A 23,060-nucleotide genomic window follows, 5' to 3' on the forward strand; every position below is an offset into this window, starting at 1 on the left:
TGTTCTAGAAAATGAGTTTTTTTCTTAGAAATATGAGGTACCGGCAAAAACTCACTGGTAGCTTTTCCTAGAACTTTCTTAGATATTTTCTTGATCTTACTGAGTTCCTTTTGTATCTTATTGGTAGATACCAATAAGATACAAAAAGAATTGACAACAATAACTTGTTTAGTACACATCTCACAGATAATGTCTGATATTTAGTTTTTACCTTCAAGGTTTCATGGCACTTTCTGAAACATTTGTAAACTCGGGTTACTTATGTCACATATTTAAAACCCTGATTATTTAACTTCAACAAATTACAAGATGTCATCCTGAGATCCATAAGGTGCTTTCTTTAAAATGCTCAGAACCTACTGGTTACTTTGCTGAACTTACAGGGTTCTTTATGAGAACTTAAGATTCTCTTCTTTACTTTTCTCATCTTTCCATGAACCTACTGGGTCTTTTCAAAGAATGAAACTATTACTTTTCTCTCCTCAAACTGACTAGTTTTGATTACTTCAAAAATGTGTCTCTTTTAAATAAAGATACAAAGTTGGTTTCTTTAGCAAATCTGATGCGATGTCAAAAAAAGCTCACTTTTGTTACTGTGTTTTAAGTGAATCAGTCCGAGTTAATTTCTGGCTGTTAGATATTTAAATAGATCTGACAGAAAAAATAAACAAAACAAATGCCATATTTAATTTTTAATCACTTTAAATCTGTGATTCCAAAAGACAGATTTGACTTTGAGTTTTAAGGCACTCAGCTGGATAACAGAGAGACGAGGAGAGTAAGACGATGGTGGTCAGGGTGTCCTGTACCAGCTCCCTCCTGAGTCTCTCTGCTCTGTCAACGTGGGTGTTTTTTTTTTTTTTGTTTTGTTTGTTACATTGCCCTCACTTTGCTGTCATGCTTCAGCTGATGCTCTGGCTCATTAGTAAAACAGCCTTATTGCTGAACTCGACTCTGCTGCGCTACATGAGGAACTTGTTTTGGAAATTTCTCACTGCTCAGACTTAATTTTCTCTCACGGTAAAGTGATCAGAGCGGTTAAGTGCAATTTGCGTTCAGGCTAACAGACTGCATGCAACTGCAATTCACAAATGTTTTAACTTATCCCAGCAGGAAGTGCATTGATTTTGCTTTAGTTTGCCACACCTAAATCTGCATGATGATTCTGCTGCCACAGAGCCGCATCGTGCTTCCTTATGTAAGGATGGAGAGTTTTTTTCCCCCTCAAACTCAGTGAGAAGTCTGAAAATGTCAGGCTTTATTACCAAGCTGACCCAGGCCTCCTCATCTAACCCCGTTATTCTTCGTTCAGTCCTTCTCGTGTCTCGGCTTTTAAAAGCTCCTTTATGTCACTCCGCAGCCCATCTCACTGTCGACTGCTCTTCATCACCCACTGTCTTCTGCAGTCTGAAACATTCAGCGTGCAGGTCACTCCGGGATGCCGTCAAACTAGTCTGATTTTTTTCATATTTCCAACCAATTAAAGTAAAAAAAAGAAGACTGAGCCTTCCGGTTGTGACATTTTGTAGTACAGGTTTTGTGTCGTTATAAGAATGTCATGCGTCTCATAACCTGTAGAGCCCATTGATGGTTTTTTGTTATTTGTGAGAAGGTTCTCCACCTAGGGCACAATAAACCAGGGGCTACCATTAGCATTTAATATAAAAGAATCTGATCCATATTTAATTTGGTGTAATCTTCCTCTTACTGCTTTTATTTGCACCTCTAAACACAGTTCTGAGACTGCGGTCGTTTCACACTATCATCGTTTATGTGTGTGTGTTTTTTTATTTGTCTTCTTTTCACCCCCATTTTTGGTGCAGCTGCTTATTTTACATAAAACCGCAACGTCTTTGACAGAAATCCTGAATTTAAAACTTTTTGCTATTGCTTTTTCATCTCTTATTCTCCTAACATAAAGCTCTATGTGCTGCTGTACAGTTTTCCTCCCATTAAACACGATAACATTTAAAACCACATTCTAGACAGAGTTCGTTGGAGGGAATGCTTCCTGTTAGGAGCCACATTGTGTTGCTGGGTTTTCTTTTTGGTGCTGAAAAAAAAGCTTGGCGCATTGACAATCTGACAGTGAGATCACTTTTAACCTCGTTATCTGACGTTGCATACCAGCCATCCAGTTGTCTTATCCAGTTATCTAAGAGCGTCTTCAGTCTTTCCACAAGTTCTGATTGTTTTTCTCAATTCCGATGCCACGTCGTTCTCCGTCTAGCCCGCAACCGCTAACATGTTCAGTGCAATGCTGTGCCTGAAAACTTAAGAGCGCTTTTATGTTGTATGCCGTCATGTTGATGCAGAAATTGAACAATATGCAAATAGGAAGAGCAAAGAGTTGCTTTAAAAATTGCTTAAAAAGAAATCTGTCTAAATTGTATATGTGAAACTGCATGTTAGTAAGAGGGCCAAGAGAAAATGACAGTCTGTTGTGCACTTCTTTATTTAATGTGATGTTAGCCTTTTTTTTTACACAAACATCTGCAGATTAATTTAAAAGAGGCTTTAGACTTTAAAATGCTTTTTGACCTCGTTGGTATCACTATCGGTTGTGCAACATTGCAGATGGATATTTGGAAGCCTACGTAGCAAACCTTTCCACTGGTGCGCCTGTCTTTCGCCTGACTTCATATTCTTGAGCCAAACAAGCAACACGCTCGTCTTCCTGTTGCTGCACCTTCGAGATGGAAACACCGAGCAGCAGGCATGATCGTGCAGCACGATCGGAGCCTTTGAAAGGTGACCCTCCTGCTCTTCCATATGGCCAACATCTGTTCCACCTCAATGACTGCACAAACTGCTGCGAGCTTTTTACGCTGCCAGGAGTTTTCAGAAAACGCAGCACAGCGCCGTGTGAAGCTTGTAGGAGTTTCTGTGGATCATGCTGTTGCTTTTGCTTTGCTGATTCTGCTCACTGCGCCACGACGACTGCAGCTTACACCCACCTGGGAAAAAGCAGTTCAAAGACGCTCCCCACCCACATTACTTCACCTTTTTTTTTTTTTTTTAAATCACATTTTCCCATAGGGACTCTATAATCTCTGTGTTCACCATGGAGGGATGCTGTTTAGTATTATTAATCAAGGAGTTGTATAAAATACAAACCTATGGTCACTTTTTTTTTGGATAGTTAAAAGCAAAACATGACCTCTCTTGGGTCAAAAAGGGGGAAAAATATTAAATTACATTAATTTGGAGTCAAGCTCAGAGTTATGTGAAGCTTCCGGGTTTTAGGACCCTTACAGGAAGCTGAAGTCACCCGTTTCACAATAAACTGAGACAAACTGGCAACATTTCCCATCTTTTAGATCTCAATCTCAGTCAGTCAGTTTTCAAGATTTCAGATCATTTTACAGAAAGAGACCTGAGGGGGGAAGGGAAGAAGCTTCAGGATGAAAGGATTCACCACATAAATCTATACTTAGTTTTACATTAGTGTTAAGAGGTTTTTTTTTATTTATTGATTAATGCTATTTTCAGTTTTTACTAAGAAACAGTTTGTTTTTTTGTTGGTTTCTGATAAGTTGTTGGTATGAATAAACATATTTCTTTTTCTTCAAGGTTCTTGTTTTAACTGGAAAAAGAATGTGACTGTGATAGTATTACTGGAAGCTAAACTTCAGCGTGTTAAGAAATTTGCATCAGATGAAGACTTATTTAAGCATTTTTATATGCAACTGTAGTATTATTATGAACACATTATTACTCAAGCTCACTCTGCTGCCCCCAACCTCACACTGAATTATTCATAGAGAGCATGTGAACCCATATTGCACACTGTTATGTGCAATATCTTGTGTCGCAAGTGGAACCGACCTCACATAAATTATGCATCCTGCATAATGTATGTTCTATTCATTTAGTGGTTTTCTGAGAATTTCTTATTTTTGTTGTTTTTTGCTTATTTTCATTTAATTTGTATGACATAAGTCATGTTTGTTGACAGCAGTGCCTCTATTCTATTCTACTGGCAGTAATTTATTCAATGAATGATCTCAAATATGTCATAGCTTGTAAAAAATAAGTAAAAAAAATAAAAATAAAGAAGTGTCCAAAAACAGAGACAATAATTCATTACTCTAACCCTATCCCTAATAATTATTTCGTTCTACGGAGTTTTTAAAGGGTATTATTTTGAAAGACTAAGCCGGAAATGATCCTGTATATTTTCAGTGGCTTTGTGCAGATGGTGGGAACACCGACACCTCAGCATTCAGGCGCTCTCAGTCCGGTTCACTCCACGCTCCGGGTCAGCTACAGGGGCGAGAATTAATTTAGAAACGCACGTCTTTATAAACAGAGCAACAAAACTAAAAATAAAATAGTATATATGCAAAATAAGAAGTTGGACTTTATCTAATTGGATCAGAGACTATCTGTATCATCACAAGACTTTTTTTCTTTCTTTCCTTCTCTCTGCCTTTCATTCTTTCTTGTACTTCTTGCTCTTGTTCAACTGGGTTGGATGCGCTCTGGCTCTGCTGCCTCCTGTGATGGACCGGACCGGGAGCTGAACGGAGGGCTTGGTGGGGCTGCCAGGTGCGCACAAGGAGGTCTAAACCCAAAGGTAAAGAAACAAGCTTTCTTTTCTTTCTTTTTTTTTAAATCCGTTCATTCATTCATCTTAGTTGAGACGCATTGTTTTTCTGGAAACCTTAAACTTTTGATTCTCTTGTTCCGTCTATCACCACAAACATAGATGCTGAACTTTTTTTTTTTTTTTTTCCGGTGCTTTAAAAACTTTTTATGTTTTTATGTAAACAAATATGAATCATATCTCTGCCTGTATTGTTGTCCCACTTTATGCTTCTGTCATCGCGGTTGTTAGCTGCTGGATGCGCGCAGCCTTCTTACACTTTAAGTTCCAACTGGCCTCTTAGCAAATATTTCGATAATCTATTGACATCAGAATGTTTAGGGGTTTTTTTTTCCCCAAGTGATATTTATCTGCGTGTCTTAATGCTAGAAACAATTCTGTGTGTTGCAACCCGGCTGTTTTCTCAGAAATGATAACAAATGCTGGACTTTTAGCGAGTCCGTTGATGTTGTTACAGCCTGTTTGATTAAACTTATGCTGCTTACATTTCTTTCCCTACCGACTTAAAATGAGCTTACAAGCATTCGTGTGTTTGTGCATGTTTTCAGCCGGCTTCCGTATTTATTTGTCAATTTTCAGCAAACACGGGTACCTTCTTATTTATTTATTTATTTATTTTTATTTTTAGACGTAATGTCTTGTGACTCATAAGTCATTCATCTATCAAGGCAGGCGATCTCTGCCATACTGCTTTTCTCATCTGAACCGTGTAGAGAAGAGTTATGCATGCAGCTGCCAATGTAGGCTACATTCAGGTCCTCACAGCAGCAGCAGCCACCAGCAGTAAAACAAATCATAAATGTCCCCCTCAGCGAATTTTCAGTAATCTACAGTCAATACGAAATAGGGGTTTCCAGCAAGGCGTCTTTGGAGACTCGTGAAACTTAAAAAAGGTTCAATGCAGTCCGCCTTAAATTCTACAAAAAAATAAATAATATGTTGAGCTGCTCAACTAAATTTCATTAAGTGTTTAATAGCTTTGTACCTGTAAAATATTTGAGAGTTTTTTAAGTAAAACAAGCAAAGTAAATATTATATGTAAAACATATTTAGAATGTTTAACATTTTACCATTTCGGGTATTTTACCCTCAAGCAATTATAAAGCATAAAGCAGTATAGTTTTTCGTTTCATGTCTTGTTTTTCTTTTAATTTGTTGGTAAGAATCTACATTTGTTCATTTTGCTAAGCTGTGTTTGTGTCACTTGACACGAAGGATAGTGATTCTCACATGACATGGATGTCTCAACCATTTTGTTTTATTTATGCATCATTTTACTCATAAAAATGTTACATCTTGATGTAGCCTGAATAAAGGATGCATCCCAACATTTTATTTTATGGGATGTTGTGTGTAAAATTGGTGAACCTTGCTTTTGTGACAGCTCCAAGCAAACCAAAGCATGTGAAGTATAGTTGTGTGTACATTTCTGAACTTTAGAATCACATTGATTTAAAACTTACTGAGCCTTAAAGAGCTACATTTTCCAGCTGGGACACATAGGTATTTGTACCAATTTAGCCTGAACTGACTTGTTGCTGGTGTATTCAGTTGGCACGCTTTGTATTTACCCCTTTGATTATATTTACACGTTCCTAGTTTGTCTCTACTTCCATATCCTAGGGATGGACAATATCATGATATAAGCATTTCATATCAGTTGATATCAATAGTTACTGATTAGATTTCAAAATATTTAAAGTACTAAAAGCATGTACTGTCCTGTTTTATCAATAATTTTCTCTTGCGCTGTTGTTCTCATTTTCTTCTTTCTCTCCACGTTGTCTTTTTTTATTTATTTGTAAGCAGTTAAGAGGCACAGTGGTGAAACCTTAAGCTGCTGCTGCACAAGTTACTCAATAAGTTGTTGCTAGGAAACCAAAGAGTGAGTGAGTTAGTTGATGCTCCAGGCCTTGCCTCGCTGTCAGTGAGAGGTCGAGTGGCTCAAGCCTTTCCTCTTCCTACATCCCCCAGAATGCTGTGCGGTTCCGGATTGGAGTTCATTGATATTATAGAAAGTTCTGTCTATCACTATATATGTTGCTATGGATTTATTGCTCAGTATATCTAAGCCCAATGTGCTTAGATATACTTCTATTATAATAAATGATCATAGAAATGAAAAAATATCTCATTTATAATTTACTGGAAACTTTACATTACCCTACTTTACATTATAAAGTAAAGTTTTTTTTATGAAATATAGGAGATTATGACTCTAAGCACACAAACAAACAAACAAAAAAAAAACTCCCAATGACTTCCTGCTGGTGGATATCATTTATCAGACTCAGATAACATAAATTTAGAGCAAACTGTAACTAGATGAAAAATGACTGTAAAATCATTGGCACTCAAAAGTTTGTGGAAAATGCCTCCATGGTGGGTAAGAATTATGCAAGCCTTGTATGGAAGATGGCTTATTTCCCCCAAAAATCTAGGCACAAAAACACAAGAACTGCAAATAAACAGAAAGGCAACAGTGAGAAATGACCAGCACTAACTCAGGTTCTGTGTACTAGCTCATTCTTGCTACTGAGAGTCTCCATCTCTGAGTTCATTTTCTCCTTCAAGGCAGGTACTTGTTCAAGGTCCCTTAAAAGTAATCTGTTACGTCTTTCTGCTGTGAATAATTGAATTCTCTGACCACCAAAAATCTCCCCCCATATTTTGCTTTGCTTAAATTAAACTCCTTCCCTTCCTTTCAAATCTGCTCGTGTCCGTCTGCTTTCCTTCACTTTCTAGTAAGCCGAACTCCTCTTCCCTCAGGCTCATTGTTTTCCCTCCAGACATCAGGCGTCTCTTTGTAACAGCGTGGGGCCCACAGGATTTTATTTATCTGGTCAGTATGGACCCGCAGAGGGAACATTTGCAAAAGGACAGATATTGATTCAAAGAGGCTGGTCTACAAACATGTAACAGGGTGAAATGAGATAATGACTTTTTTCCATTAACTTCTACCAACTGACCTAAAAGCACAAGGTTTCAGTGGAAGTTTTTCAGTCGATATGTGGACAACAACAACGGGCTGTTGTGAAATAAAGACAGGGCGAGTTTTAATCGGCTCTCTGACTTTTGATTTATATGATCTTACTTCTGAATGCATGTTAAATAACTTTTCTAAGCATTTTCTGACATTGACTTGTGTCATACCTGCTTAGTATTTCTCTCTCAATGCAATGCACTGATTAGCGTAATAAGAAATTTAAGATGTATTCAGTCAAGAATAAAATTTGTCACTCAGTGATTTTAAAACCTCATAAATGCTTTGATTATCAACTACAAGCTTTATGTTTTACACAGATGCTCAGATCTTCTAAGGACTCTGGTCAGAATACCTGCTTTCTTTGGGTTGCCAGTTTGTAAAAATACCAGCAATACTAAGAACGGTGCCGGGATCTAAATGCAAAGATTAATAAATGTGCTTGTGCTCAAGGTTACTTAATCGGTTTATTCATAGAAATGTGTCCAAGGGGGAAAGTACGTGTTTTACGTTTAGGTGGGGGAAAAATGATTACGCCATAAAAAAAACTATTATGAAGCCTTATGATGTTACTGCTGCTGCTGATCCAGACTGAGTAGAAAGTTTCAACGCATAAAAACAACAGCATGTTAGAATTATAACATAAGAAAACAGCCATCAAGCGCAATAATACCGTGGGATGATGGCTCTACCTGACACCCTTCACAATCGGCTGTAGCTACAACAAACCATTTCAGACACTTACTTTCACACACTTTTCCTTTCCATTTGAAACACTTTGGGCTGTTTTATCACTGGAAGATCTGTGAACTTGGGATGGATTTTCATTTAGTACAAAACAAGGATGTTTGACCTTAAACTGAACAACACAAGTGGCAAGTGGAGCGATGGTGGTAGGAGCTTGTCATGTAATCGGTGGGTTGCCAGTTTAAGACACTTACATGGTGGTCAGAGCGCCGGTGCATGGCAGCCTGGCTTGTTTCAGACTGCCCTGGGCAGAGGAGTGTACAATGTATCTTCACACCATCAGTGTGTGAATGAGTGAATGTAGTGTGAAATGCTTGGAGTCCTCTGGACTAGATAAAGCGCTCTACAAGAACCTACGGCTTACAATAGAAGGAAATTGATTTAACCTGATAGTTTCTTTCGTCCGGAAGTGTCGGGGTAGGCTTACACTACTCTGCTTGTAGAAATAAATAAAAAAATTATTTCCATAAGATCAATGACTGTGTCTGGGTAATCGGCTGTATTACTTCAGCCACAGAGGCACGAGGACTGCTCTTTGTTGCTGCTCTTCATTCATGCTTGACATTGTAAGCTACACTTGGAGGATGATGTAAACACCCACTGACACGACAGCGCTCACTCGAGCAGCCGGTTTCCACCGAGTCCCACTGCGTGCTTGTGATCACAGAGCGAAAATAAAGCTGCTTGATAGGAGCGTAATTAATGAACGAAAGACTTGCATGAAGATTGATATCTCAAACATTCAGTACATCGGCTTGCCTGAGAAGTCTTTTGTTCTCCTCTGCAGCCAGCATGTGCAGCAGAGCAAAGTCATTACTGAAATCCTGCTTCAAGAACCAATGAAGATAATAAAAGAAAACCGCGCACCCCCCCCCCACACACACATGCATGCACAAGCAATATTTGAGATATTTGTGGGTAATAAATCACAAATCTTTGCACAGCTGATCTGTGCTTCTTGCAGAAACTCCACGGTTTCAAACAATGCGTGGCCATCCCCATAAAAATGGCATATATCTCAAAGCAGATGTGCATATTTAATGCCAATTTTCTTTTGTGGGCTTCTGCATTTGATCTGCTTGTTATTTATTTATTAGTGTTGGTTAAATTGCAGGGTGAATGGAAAAAAAAAGCCCATGGGCTTGTCTATATTCTGCACATTCTCATACATATACAGTAATGATGCAGCTGGATGACAGATTCCCTGCTGAAGCTCCCGCTTGCCGAAATTCTCTAACATGTAATGCCGTCATGTACAGTGCTGTATAAAAAAGAAAGTATTTCCTCCTTTGCAAATTTCTTCTGCTTTGTTTTCTCTTCTTTTCTTTTTTTGCCGCTTATCAGCAAATTTTAATGTCAAACAAACATAGCATAAACAAACAAACAACATAGTTTTTAAATAGAAAAAAAAGTGATCAAAAAGTGAACAACCAGCACTTGCTATTAATCTTTTTACATATGGATTATTTTCAATGTTGGGATTGAAAAGTGAAAGCAGATTAACAGCTTGTACTTTTTGTCTATGTTTGGATTTGTGTATCTGTTTTGTTTGGACTCTGGACTTGCAGGCTCTGACCAGTCTACTTGGAAAAAGATATCCAAACCAACTTGGCTTTATGTTAAAAGTATTTGCCTCCCTAAAACTAATAATAGTTGTCACCTTCACAAGAAACTACTGCCTTTATGTGTGTTTTGCAACTGTTCCTTTATTGAAGGAACCATAGATCAGGCAGACATGGTTTGGTTCCTTTATTGAACCAAAACCATTTATCCCTTCAATAAAGGCAGGTTGTGTAGGTGGTGAAGTGCCAAAGCATTTCCTGACTCACACTATCACCACCAACTCTGACTATGCCATATTAACATACAACTTCCAAAAACATCTACTTTTATCACATTTGTTCACATAGTAATTTCTCACAGGTCTGGGAGATCACCAAGATGTTTTTTTTTTTTTTTGGCAAAAGTGATTGAGGCTCTTGTTTTGTTTTTGGTCAGCCGTGATTTTCACCTTGCAACTCTTCCATGGGTGCCATTTTTGCCCAATTTCTTTCTCAGTCTCTTCTTCTGGTTAATGAACTTCTTAGCTGTGCTAAGCAACGTCTGCAGTCCTTCAGATATTCTTGGTCATTTTTCTACCTCCTGGAAGTTTTCCTGTAAGCTTCATGGCTGCTCCACGTTTTGTCCGTTTGCAGATTGTGACTCTTATTGTGACCTTCTGGAGTTCAAAACACTTAGACTTTCTCTTTCCATACTGAGAATTTGTTTCTCTGTTCTCTCTTGGACGTCCTGTGACTGAGGCTGGATTGTGTTGCTAGTTCATGTGTTCAGATAAGTTAAACTTACTCAAAACCGTCACTCTACGGATCAGGCATTAAGGTGGCCATTGTGCGGCTACTGAAACCGCCTGTCTGAAAAATGTTTTTAATCGCAAGTCATGATTTAACAATTGGCGATGGTGGGGCATCTCTTCTTCACACAAGATCCAGGTGGTCTGAAAGCTTTTTGTCTTAGTAAATTAACGTCATGTTTGATTTTTAATATTCAATTTTGCCAAAAAGGCAAAAGCAGAAGAGTCTGCAAGGGGACCAAGAGTTTTTCACTGCACTCCATGTATGTAGCAGTTTTATATGTCACTGGAAACAAAACACACACCGTTGTATGTTGAGAACAGGATCGTGTCTGTGTGTATAAATTTTAATGCGGGCGTGCCAAAAGGTCTGCTCTATCAACATCCTTCTTTATTTAATCAACACGAGCCGAGCCTGTTTCCCGAAGCAGCCTTTGTTGAAACAGCTGATTTGTTTTGTTTAAGAAAAAAGTTTCCAACCATGGCATGAACAAACTGAAGGTCCATCTAGTGTTGATAAGAAAAACTAATGAAAAAAAGAAGGTGGAGCGCTAAATGTTCTTTGTTACTTCACTGCCTTGGGGTTAAGAAAACTAAGACAGTTTTAATCGTAATAAAATATTAATACATATGCTTTGCTCATGTTTGATAATTGGCCCAACCTAGGAGGGACAAGCCAAGTTTGCTTTTCCATTGTTTTCGTAAACCTCTGAGACTTTCATGGAAAATAAGAATTGGAACTCAATTGCTGAAAAATAAATCATACACGCTCTGTAATTTTCCCATCAAGAATTATAGATTATATAATATAACTGTATATAACATAACTTTATATTTTCATCACCTTAAGACTCCTGTTTTGTTCTCTATTGCTTTGCCATTGCTGCTACTTTCAACACTGTCATTAAGATGAGCATCTTTAAAAAAGTTTAACATGTTAAAGAAATTATAAAAGGCACTAAGTACTTATGTCAGTGTTACAGTGTAGTAATCTGAACTACACTGTAAGGATTTGAGTTTTTCTGTGTTTGTTTTAGGTTTCTGTGTCTATTGAGTTTCCATGTTGTACTGTCTACCCCTTGATTGCTCCCCGGTGTGTCTCATTCCCTGATTACCCTCTGTGTATTTATACCCACCGGCGTTCCTTGTTTCTTGTCCCGTCCTTCTGTAGTCTGTCTAGTCTAGTCATCTTGTCCACCGTCAAGTCTGTCATCAGTTGTTTGTAATGCCAGTTGCTACCAGTTGTGAGCATTAGCCTTCCGCTCTTCCTGTGCTGCCTGGATTTTGGACTTTGAACATCTGACAATTTCATTAAATTCTTCATTTATTCACTCCAACCTGGGTCATCTGCGTCTGCCTCACCACCCCACACCGCAATTTATGACACAGATTTCCAGTGACCAGCCTGTCAACCTCCCAGAAACTGTCTGACCGCAACAGTTCACAGATGATTATTTGCAAGAATTGATTTTCTTTGACTGACAGTGAAATTGAAAGACCTGAATTAGGCAATCGCTGTCATTATCTGCTTGCGCCGTTTCTTCAGCTAGTCATCGCTTCCTGAATGATCGTTTTTATGTCACCCTGTTCACTCACAGTAAAGGTTAAAAATCTCTTCTTGTTACTCCTTTATTGTTCTGCTGTATGTCTTACTTTATCCTTTTCCTTTTTGATTGCATTATCTCCTTACTCCACATTAGCCGTCTCTCCATCCTCTACTACACTCACCCACTCGTCTTGCAAAGCCTCCTCTCAAATTACCTCAAACCTAACCTCCCCACATTTTCTCTGTCTCATCCTTGGAGCATATAATTGAACTTTTCCTTCCTCTACCCGGTCCACAAAGTTCAATAGATGATTTATGCATGCATGTGTGCATGCATGGGGGCGTGTGTGTGTGTGTGGGGGTGGGTGTGCGTGTGTGCGTGTGTGTGTGTGTGAGAGAGAGAGAGAATGTAGTAATCGTTTTCTATATTATAGGCTCATCATTTTTTTGTGATTTGGGTCTTAAATTTTGTTTGATCTTATCAGTTGAAAGTTTAAGATTAATGTTCATCATATGCTTCAAAATAAATGATGTGTGATGAGATTTAATATGACGATATTTGAGGCGTAAAGAGAATGACTGCACAGAAAAAGAGATAGCAAAGTGCAGAACAGAGAAACCAAAGAAAATGCTGAAAATGACATTTTATCCTGATGTTTCACTCTGACTGTGAAGTGGGTTTTGCTGTCAAAATGTTCCACAATCCACTCTATATAAAATTATGGGAACAAAGGGAAAAATTTAACTCCAAATCCACAGATCTTGCAGAAGATACATTTCAGCTTCCGTCTAGTCGTGTTTGAATGATAACCAAGTTTAGGTAATTTGATTATATCTGTGATGTTACAGAAGCGCAGTAATGGCCCAGCTGACGGCCCACTTGTTGTTTATTTGCATGTTAAGTGGACAACATGTGGCAGGTGTGAGTAGTCGTTGCTAGGCTGGCCTGCTTACAATCAAATTAGCCAGGCATTATTATTTTCTTTTATTTCCTTTATTTAACCAGATAAACATCGTTGAGATCTAGATCTCATTTTCAAGAGGGACCTGGGCAGAAGTCTGTAATACAATAGAAGTCTGGTTACAAAATAAAACTAATTAATACATATGCACAAGTGTAAAATAATAGAAAACAATTTAAAAGCAGTGACACTGTTTAACAGAATCTTGTTGCCTGTTTTTAAGAGCCGCTCAAAATAAATCCAGTGAAATCAGTTCTGACATCTGGAGTTCAGACTGGAACATTATCTGGTTGGGACTGTAGCTTCTGCTAATACCAGCTGCAAACATGGCAGAGGAAACACAGGGGAAATAACTGAACTGGAGGATAATAGAAAAGCATATGAATGAGGCTAGCTTAGCACAAAACCAAGCTAACCTGAGGTGGAAAACACTTTTGTTGCAAATCAACATTTCTGAACTTATTTTGCAGACATTTTAGCGAATTATGGACGTTGTTTTTGTATATTTGCACAAAACTTAATGTCAAATTTTTTAGTGTAGTTTTATTTGTCTTAAAGATGCATAAACAGTTTATGACAAGTCAATGGGTATCACAGGTGATTTTGGGAATGACATCACTTGCAAAACCCTCCTCTGTTAGAAAAGTAGGAATTACTCTTCAGTTGAAATTAATGGACCTCAAACAGCTAAATTCAAACTTGTGACCAAATAACGAGGAAACACAAGAGAATGTGACTGGACTGCATGTTGCATCGCTCTAAAAGGTTGCGTTGTCAAGTAAGCATGCAGACATCCTTTGAGGCGACAAGAGCACTTTTCCTACAGCTTGTCGTGTCCCTATAAATGTTCTTCACTGAGTGCAGTCAATGGACCATTGGACACAATGGGGGAAAGCGATTTAACGCTGGCGAGCAATCCACAGCCTCAGAGCCGATCCATTATACATGAGGAGCTAATTTATAATATGATCCACTGTGGATTGCCCAAAGGAAACAAAAAAAAGGGAATATGAAAAGAGAGAAAAGTGGGAAGAATGATGAGTTCAGTTTGTACTGATGAGTTCAGTACAAACTGATGAGTTTCAGCTTCACTTCTGAGGCTGAAGTGAGAAACCTTAAAGTCTTCACGGCACACAAACAACCTGCTCTTGTTTTGTGACGAAAAATCCCCGTCTTACAAACTGCTCCACTGTGTTTTTCCACCTTTTTTTTTTCCTGTTATTTTCAGTGCCGGTAATTTTAAATGAGATAAACATATTAAAGAGTTATCTCGCTAATTAGCCTGTCAAAATTATTCAAATCCAGCAACGACCATGACAGAGTCGGACTATTTAGGAGAATAAATTAAATGATCAACTGAGGCCTCATATGTTTTGCTTCCCGTTTTTTTGTTAACACACTCGGGCGTTCTTTACTCCACACGGGTCTGCATGGAGGCAGACTATAAAGGATTTGTATGGTATCTTAAAAGAGTTTCATGGTTTATGTTGTCAATCTAGCACCAACTCCAGTGGGCTTTTTTTTTTTTTTTTTTTTTTTTTGGTGTGACTATGTTTTCCACATTGGCGTTAGTGATTTTGTAAAACATACGTATGCCCCCATAAGTAAAAACTCATGATTCCCATATCTGTGAATTGCTGATTTTCCCCCGTAAAGTATTATAGAACAATCAAATTTAACGCCAACTAACCTAGAACGCTCACGTCATGAGTTTTCTCATTGACTGTCCATTTAAAAGTTAATTTTTTTCCTTTCTTATCTCAGAAAATGTTGTCAGAAGACACAGGAAGGACATGTATTCTTTATTCATTATGAAAACATTTTTAGTACTCAATTTTTTAGTTTGTTTTTGAAGTATAAAAATGGATGAAAATTCAATGGCGGCTTTCATATGAATTCAATTTCATTAAAACCCAAAGAACATGATGCAACCTACTCTGGACATAATTTAAAGTGAGCATCACTTGAAGTCTTGCCGGCTGCACATGGATCCGTTTGGTCAAAGCCGCCGGGTTGGTTGAGGGGTTATGCAAAGCTATTCACAGCGGATGCTGTGATAAAATATAAACGTAGGACGTAAGCAATTATACGTCTTTTCTGAACAATGCATGGTACTGACCACAAGTAATTGATATTAAAGTAACTCATCATTGAATGCTTATGCAGTCCTGTGTGTGGGCACATGAAGGGTTTTTAATCTATTCCATCTCTCCGTGATATACAAATGATTTCAGTAGAAGCAGGAAAAGGGTGTTCAGCATCGAGATCTTTACTGGTGATGATCGTCTAGGCTTTGATAAAATTTGTTTTGACTGGAAACTTGACTTGTGTGGCACACCAGGGTGTTCAATTTGAACCATTATGTACAAGCCAGGTGAGATTAGGGTAGAATATTTATAATTTAACAGGTGAACAAGTAACCTGTAGGGTTACAATTTGAGCTCTATGTTGTTTTTCAACTCCTTATGTTTTAGTCATGCTGCTTGTCCATCATCACTGCTCCTCTTGTTGGGACAACCATTATCTGGTTGAGACAAGCATTGCAGTTGTTCAAAGGAACTACTGTCCCCACACTGTTGCAAGTTTTAAAGGTATTTCAAATTGATGTAAAGCATTATTATGCTGGCAGCCGACTGGGTGAACTGTGGTGATCAAGTGATGGACGTAAGAAGCAACCAAAGAAGCAATGCTCGATTGTTATGGACGGACTTAAAAAGGTTCAAAAAAATATGCCCCAAACTATTACACTAAGATCATTGTGGTGAACCAGGCAGGATGGATCCATTTTTCTACTGCTGAAAGTTATTTCCATCAGACCAGGCGATGTTTCCTGTTGGTGACATGATACCCGGTGTGGTCTTCAGCTGCTGTTACTCCGCTGCTTTTCAGGAGTTTAACATGATTTGCTTTTAAACATGGTATACTGAAAACCTTAATTTTAACGGTCATCCCCATCACCAACCAGGCGTTTCCATCCACTTAGCTGACAATCATGGGATATTATTGTCTTCTTTGAACCGTTCTCTGTAAAGCTGAGAGATAAAGTCCAGCAGAGGATACTGTTGGGTTTGAACTCTTGAATATTGAGTTGTTTCCCAGTGATTGGCTGTTCCACTGTTTGAGTTGGCTAACAGGTGAATGTGTGCGTCTTATGAAGCGTCTGTTGTGTGTATACTTGAGTAATTTGCATATTTATATGCAGAATATCACCGAATATCACTTTAATGGTCCAGAGCATTTTCAGTCAATCACTGTACTATGAAGAAGTGTTACACAATGTCTCATATCATTAATTTACTCAAAGGAGCCTCACTTTTTTATAATGTTCTAAAGAGGTCATCATCAAAATGTCATTATACATTTAACAATTAGATTAAATTAAAATTCTTTTCAAGAATACTAAAGGTCTTTGGATATCTTCTTTTATTTAACTGCTTTTTTCTCCCACTTTAATGGAAAGGTCAATTGACCAGTTAATCTGATCAATTGACGGATGATGCACATTTCAGATTGTGTTTTTTTTATTTTTTTTTATTCATAACCTTAAAAAATTGCTCATTATGTGCTTTAATTTTATAGCCTGACATTTTTTCTTTTGGTTCCCTTGTGTGAAAACTAACAATCCTATTTTTTATGCAGTAGGAATGCTCTTATTCTGTCTTACCCAAGAATCTGGACAGAGTGTAAACATTTCCAGTCAAAATGCATGTAGGACGAACCACACAGTGAAAGCCTGAAACGCCGACAGACAGATTAGGATTCCAAATCTTGCTGGAATGAGACATTTGCAGATGGTTTGAGACAAAAAGCATCAGCCAAGTCTTTGTTGGCCTCCTGGCTTCTGTAATTACATTGTCTTGTGTTAGAATATATATGAATTATGTGAGAAATGGAAATAATTTATCATTGTGGAAATCAGTTTCTGTCATTATTTTCTTTTACAAATGATTCCAGTAAATTTACTTCACTGTCTGTTTCATGTTGACGGAAAGATATCACATCTTTGATATAACAATAGTTGATATTTTTTAATTCTGACACCAACAAGATGTGAGTGCATTGGAACATGTAGTCATTGCTTGGTAGAGTGTATATTTTTATTGTATTTTTTTATTTGATTCATTTAGTTTAGCGGGAAAGTGACAGAAAACAGCGGTCAGATCCCTGACAGGCAAAACAACTACAGGAAAACATTTGTTTTGTTTTTTTCCTCTAGAATACTTTAAAGCCATGAATCTGTCAATCTAGCTGTCTTTTTACGTAGCAGCTGTGCATTTTGATGCTTCGCAGACAAAATAAATTCTTTCTAAACAAGATCTGGAAATGGAAAAAGGAAGAACCAACAGTTACCGCCGACCGGGGAGGCGGGTTTTATTAGATATCTGTTGTGTTTGGGGAAGAAAAACGAGAAATGGGACACGAATAACAGGGTGGAATATGTGTGAGATAATAACTGACTAAATCTTTTGGGACTGCTGTCTGAGAGGCTCTTGTGCATTTAATCCATCCCGTCTAAGTGCCTGTAGATATCTGCTGAAAGCCTGAACGTTTCTTTTTTGTTCTTGTCACCAAAGTATGACAGAATCCAGCAGATTAAGGCGTCATCCCCACTCGAGCGGCTGACATGTCCTCAGGTCTGGCTCTCATTATGTCTGAATTATGTTGCACATCCAGGTCGATGGCAAGTATTCAGGGACAGCAACAAGCAGTATTGATCTTGAATAACAAGAAGCAATCTACTTGCAAACATGAGTTGCTTTGTGGGGTTTTTGTGTACTTGTGATGATTAGTTTACTGACTCAGTTGCATTTTAAACAAAAGTCTCCCCTGCAACAAGAGAACATTTAACTCTAGGAGTGTAGCTCACTGCAGACATTTTCCATCAGTATGCTTTGGACTCTAAGGTGGATTAAGAGAATGAATAAGATTTGGAGTTTGGAGGTCTAATCGTTTATTTTTTACAGCTCAGTAAAACCTGCTTATAACAAACTATTGCTTTAGCTCCAACTCCCATAGTAAAGTAGCAGTTTTTCTGCATACAATGCATACAAACATACAATGTCTTCAAAAGAGTTCACAGTTATACAGTATATATATATATATTGTCACCTTACAACCAAAACTTTTATTGTCTATTTTGAAATAACTCCAGAAAAAGGATTCATAATTGTAAAGTGTAAGAGGAGTGCATGGTTTTCAACATTATTTACAAATAAAACACCTGGAAAATGTGGCCTGCATTGCATCCAGTCCCAGTGAGTCAATATTTTTGCTGCGATTACAGCTGTCACTGTTTCGGGGTATGTTTCTGCCAGATGTGCACATCTGGAGACTGCATTTCCAGTGCATTCTTCATAGCAAAAGCAGCCCAAGATTTGTAGAATGGGATGAAGGGCGTCTTTGAATACTGGTTCTCAAAGTTAGTCAAATATTCTTAATCGGATTTAGTTTTTTTTTTAATGGGCCATTCTAACACTTGAATTTGCTTTGATCTAGCCAGGTCGAAACCAGCACTTAGTCCTACATTTTGCTTCGTAGTGAGGGTCTGGACTCTTAGCTTTTGAGAAGCGACTGCCTCATGGAGACGTGGACGCTGTTGAAGTCTAAAATTTTACCCCATTGCCAACGTTAGTGCGCATCATGTATATCAGTGGTCCCCAACCACCGGGCGGTCCGCGGACCTATTGGTACTGGGCCGCGCGAGAAATAATGAACTACTTCTGGATCTTTTATTTTGAAAATCCTAAACCGGATTTTACCGGTTACGTCTTGAGCGTCAAAATTGAGCCAACTTGCAGCAGAATGAGTAACAAAACAACATCGGAGTACTGCGCGTACTCCGATGGTTCATGGAGTACCCCACCCCCAGGGAAGCAGCAAAATTGCAAAGGGCTGACCGGTCCACGTGACGAAAAAGGTTGGGGACCGCTGATGTATATGATGCGCCAGTTCAGTGCTATGAAGCTTACCAGAAATTGCCTGCGCTGTAAACAACCATCCTACACTGCAAAGAGAGAAGTACGGAGACAAAAGGCATGGCTGTTGATGTTAATTCAATATTTGGAAACGTGACCAACACGGAGTGAACGCTGAAATTGCTAAAACTACAGACAGTTTGAGTTCTAAAACAGCGCAAAAAATAAAAATAAATAAAAATTTACGTCATCGTTCACAATTTCTCTTTCTGGCTCGGTTGAAATTCTACCAGAGAAATTAAATTCACTTCAAAGGGAGAAAGTCCAGATGGAGCGCTGAAGGGAAATGAGAATCGAGCGGGCTAGCTTTGATCCAAACCAATCCGTTGTTGGTCTGGTTGTATGATTCATTCTCCATTACCATTTGAGTTCAAGCTGATTCAAAATAGTTTTCTTTTTTATCTGATCTTGACTGTTTCTCTGCCAACAGAAGGCTCCTCAGTGTCAATATTTGCTCGCAGTCACTGGTTTGGTCATAGCTGCTGACTTTCTGTTGAACAAGAATCAAGATGAAGCTTTGACACGAGACACTGAGGTGTGCTCTGATGTTAAGGAGGAAAGAAGTGATTAAACATCTCACTTCTCGCTCTTGGGTTACTGCGCATGGAGGGCTTGTGTTGTTTCACGCAGACTGTTAAGTGAAGATCTATTGACAACATGAGGAGAAAGAGACACTCAAGTTATTAAATTATTGTGAGGTCTTACTGCCAACGTTGTCAAGGCTTTCATTTAAAAACATATTCAGCACCATTCAGATTTATTGGCATTCCTGATAGAAATATTCAAAAAGCTTTAAAACGAACTCATCTTTTATTGCAGTGGCATTTTTGTTCATTATATCTCTTAAATGCATTTCTCTACCAAAAGGGTTTAGATATTTTCATGCATAACCTTTAATCTGTACTTTACGGGTATTGAGGGGAGTTGGATACTAGTATACTTTTCAGAGTTTCATCAGTTGCATGTATACCTTTCTTATCACTTCGCATTGGTGCACTGTTTAGTGTTATTTTATCCCATACGTTTGGTAAAACATAGGGAAGGACACTATGTCTGGGATAAGTCGTGATTCATCAGTTTTAAAGTGGTTTATTTTTATATTTTTAATTCAAAAAATATTAAATCAAACTTAAGCATCTCCCATTATCATTACCAACATGATCATTATGGAGCCTTAAGACTACATAGCTGTCGTACTCAAAAATAAGTGAAATCATCGTGGCACGGTGAGGCTTGATAAAAGCTGAAAAGTTTCTGTCTTGGGTTTCACTTCTACCCAACATATCATCAATCTTCCACCAGGTGAAAACTAAAACCACCAGCTACTACCATACACTTGCTTTTGGAGACTTACTGTTTCCATGTTGGACAAACCTGAACCATATCCTGAGCTAGTTCACCGTCCTGTAACACAACTCTCAGGTGGTAAAAACTGGGCTGTAACTGGTGTAAATAATAGACGAGCAGATACTTTTAAATGCTAGAGATGGATCGCACAATCGTCATTTGTGTTTAGCAAAATAAATATCTGTATTTTTGACAGAGTAGAAGAAGCTGACTCTTTACTGGATGAATTTAAACCCGTTGAGGTTTCAGTCCTAATGGTTTTCCATGAAGTGTATGGCAGAGGTGTGTTTGCTGTCACAATATGTTTTACCTCTGACCAAATCTGTGTGTCTGGTTCATGCTACACAGTGTCTGTGTGTGACAGCATGGCAGTAAAACAGATAATCATCCTGTGAAGTGGGTCTTGTTACCCAGCAATTAACTGTACAGTGGAAATCAAGGCGTTATAGAAACGACCAGTCATAATGGTCTTGACATCAAATAGCCAGCAAACTCTTCAGAAACCTTTAGACAAACTCAGAAACTCAAAACTGTCTGGCATGGAAACAATGTCATAGAACAATAACCCCATTCTAACTTTAAATGAGTTACATCTATTGAGTAGAGAAAATTGCTGTCGTAGTTGAAATACAATTGAAAATCTAACACAGATACGACACTGTTTGCTGTATTTGGAGAATACGATGCTATTTGTTCAACAAACTGTAATTGTAACTCTGACTTCTTTCAGCTTGGTCTCTGTTTGGGATAAGACGAGGTTTTCTGCAGTCAAGGTAGTTTTGAAGTCCTAACAAAGTGTGATTGGCATGCAGAATACTTTTTATCCAGAAGCTGAACTTGTTGCAATAAAATCTTCATCATACCTGCCAAAGCAGCACATCTCTCATGATAGAGAGATGCACGCACGGAAATGTATGTTTTTGTTAGGAGCTGCAGGTACTTTTCAGTCAGAACAAACATCTTCAGGTCTTTTTGGGTCATTTCAAATTTCTACTTTCAGCTGTTTTTTTCTGTCAGTGCACCGCATCAGTTAGCCTTTGTGTGTTTATCTTCTTATCCATCTCCAACATAATTTCCTTTCTTTAATACTATATTACTATTTCATCTTTCTCCAGAGGGAATCTGAGGCTGGCAGAATAGAGCTAACCTGTCATGTTGATTTTTTAATGAAACCACTCATCTTTTCTGTTTTCATACTGACATAAAGCTAAAAGGAAAGTTGATTTTATATAATACCCTTTTTATACATAATTAACTTAGGCAATTAATTATTTTTTAAGACAGAAAATGAGAACTTTAAGTATAAGACTCATAACAACACTGTTGTAATGTGAAGATTAAATCTGTGTGGAATCAGATATTGTTTTCCCTGACTGAAAAAAATCTGTCAAGCTGCTGAAGAAAAAAAAAGCCAGTTAAACTGAATCTTTTTGTTTGTTGTCACTATGCTTTAGATCTATTTTTTGAATAGTTTCTCCTTATTCCCTTTTTTCTCAATTTCACATTGGCAGGAAGGAAAAGTACAACCAGTCACACCTGTCAGGTTTGATTTAGTGCCATTAACACTTGTCTTTCCTTGGTCTGGGTTCCTTCATCACGTTTAAAAACACTCTTGGACGAACAGAGACAGCGGCAGACTTGTCTCATAGGTTTGATCCGTCAGGATTGCTGCTACCGGCAAAGCAATACTCCCGCTGAGCCTGTCTCCGCGTATCAGTGCTGAAATAAAAGTTCTCTCATATAGACAGATCCTCGCACAGTTATACAGCTATACTATATTCTTGAAGATGTTCAGTGTCAATATTTGCTTTGTCATGGCTGCCGCCTCTGTAGCACAGACAGAGCTTCATTAATAAATGAGGGAGAGCTTAAGCATGGACAGGAGACAGTGAGGTAGCTGTGCACAAACATTACAGAGGGATGAGGGGATTGAAGATCTTACTGTGCATGGAGAGTTAGTTCATAGAGGCGTAGTGACTGAGTGGTTGCACACACAGACTGTTAAGTGAAAATCCATCACCCTTAAAAACCGGTCAGAGGGAGAACACTTAAGTTATTAAATTACTGTGAACTCGTGCTGGTAAAGGTGTTATAGTTTACACTCATGAGCACAGACAGAGACCTCCATATTTATTGACAATCCAGGTAACGATGTTTAAAAGGCCTTAAAATAAACTGATTTTCTATTGCATTGCATACTCTCTTAATCTCTAAAAACACTGGCACATTTCTCTGAAAAAGAGGTTTGGAGATTTTCCCTCTTCATCCTTGGTGTAAGAACAGCTTGGGTCCTCACTCAGTCTCGTTTGAATCAGGTCCAGTTGTTTTACACTTTTGAATCATTGTTTGCAGTGAACGAGCAGATGACCAGTGCAGGGTTTATATCTGTCTTACAACAGTTGTTTTTGGATGGGCAGCAGGATCGTGTATTGAAAATTGAGGACGGATGGACGGGTAGTTTTGGACAAATAATTATTGTCTTGCAGCCATTTTCTGACTTACAAAGCTATGAATTCCATTTTTTTTTCTTATAATCTTTTG

General features: G+C 38.2%; 1 protein-coding gene across 1 annotated transcript in view; it reads left to right on the forward strand.

The window, feature by feature from the left end:
* The first annotated feature begins 3,512 nt into the window (after nt 1–3,512).
* The window catches only part of gcgrb (glucagon receptor b), a 61,118-nt gene continuing 41,570 nt past the window's right edge, over nt 3,513–23,060 (forward strand). Inside the window, exon 1 of the mRNA XM_032563796.1 lies at nt 3,513–4,579. The gene's annotated coding sequence lies outside the window, so the exon portion shown is untranslated. The remainder of the gene's footprint in view (nt 4,580–23,060) is intronic.

This window comes from Xiphophorus hellerii, chromosome 5 (genome assembly GCF_003331165.1).
Source record: "Xiphophorus hellerii strain 12219 chromosome 5, Xiphophorus_hellerii-4.1, whole genome shotgun sequence".
Classification (NCBI taxonomy): Eukaryota; Metazoa; Chordata; class Actinopteri; order Cyprinodontiformes; family Poeciliidae; genus Xiphophorus; species Xiphophorus hellerii.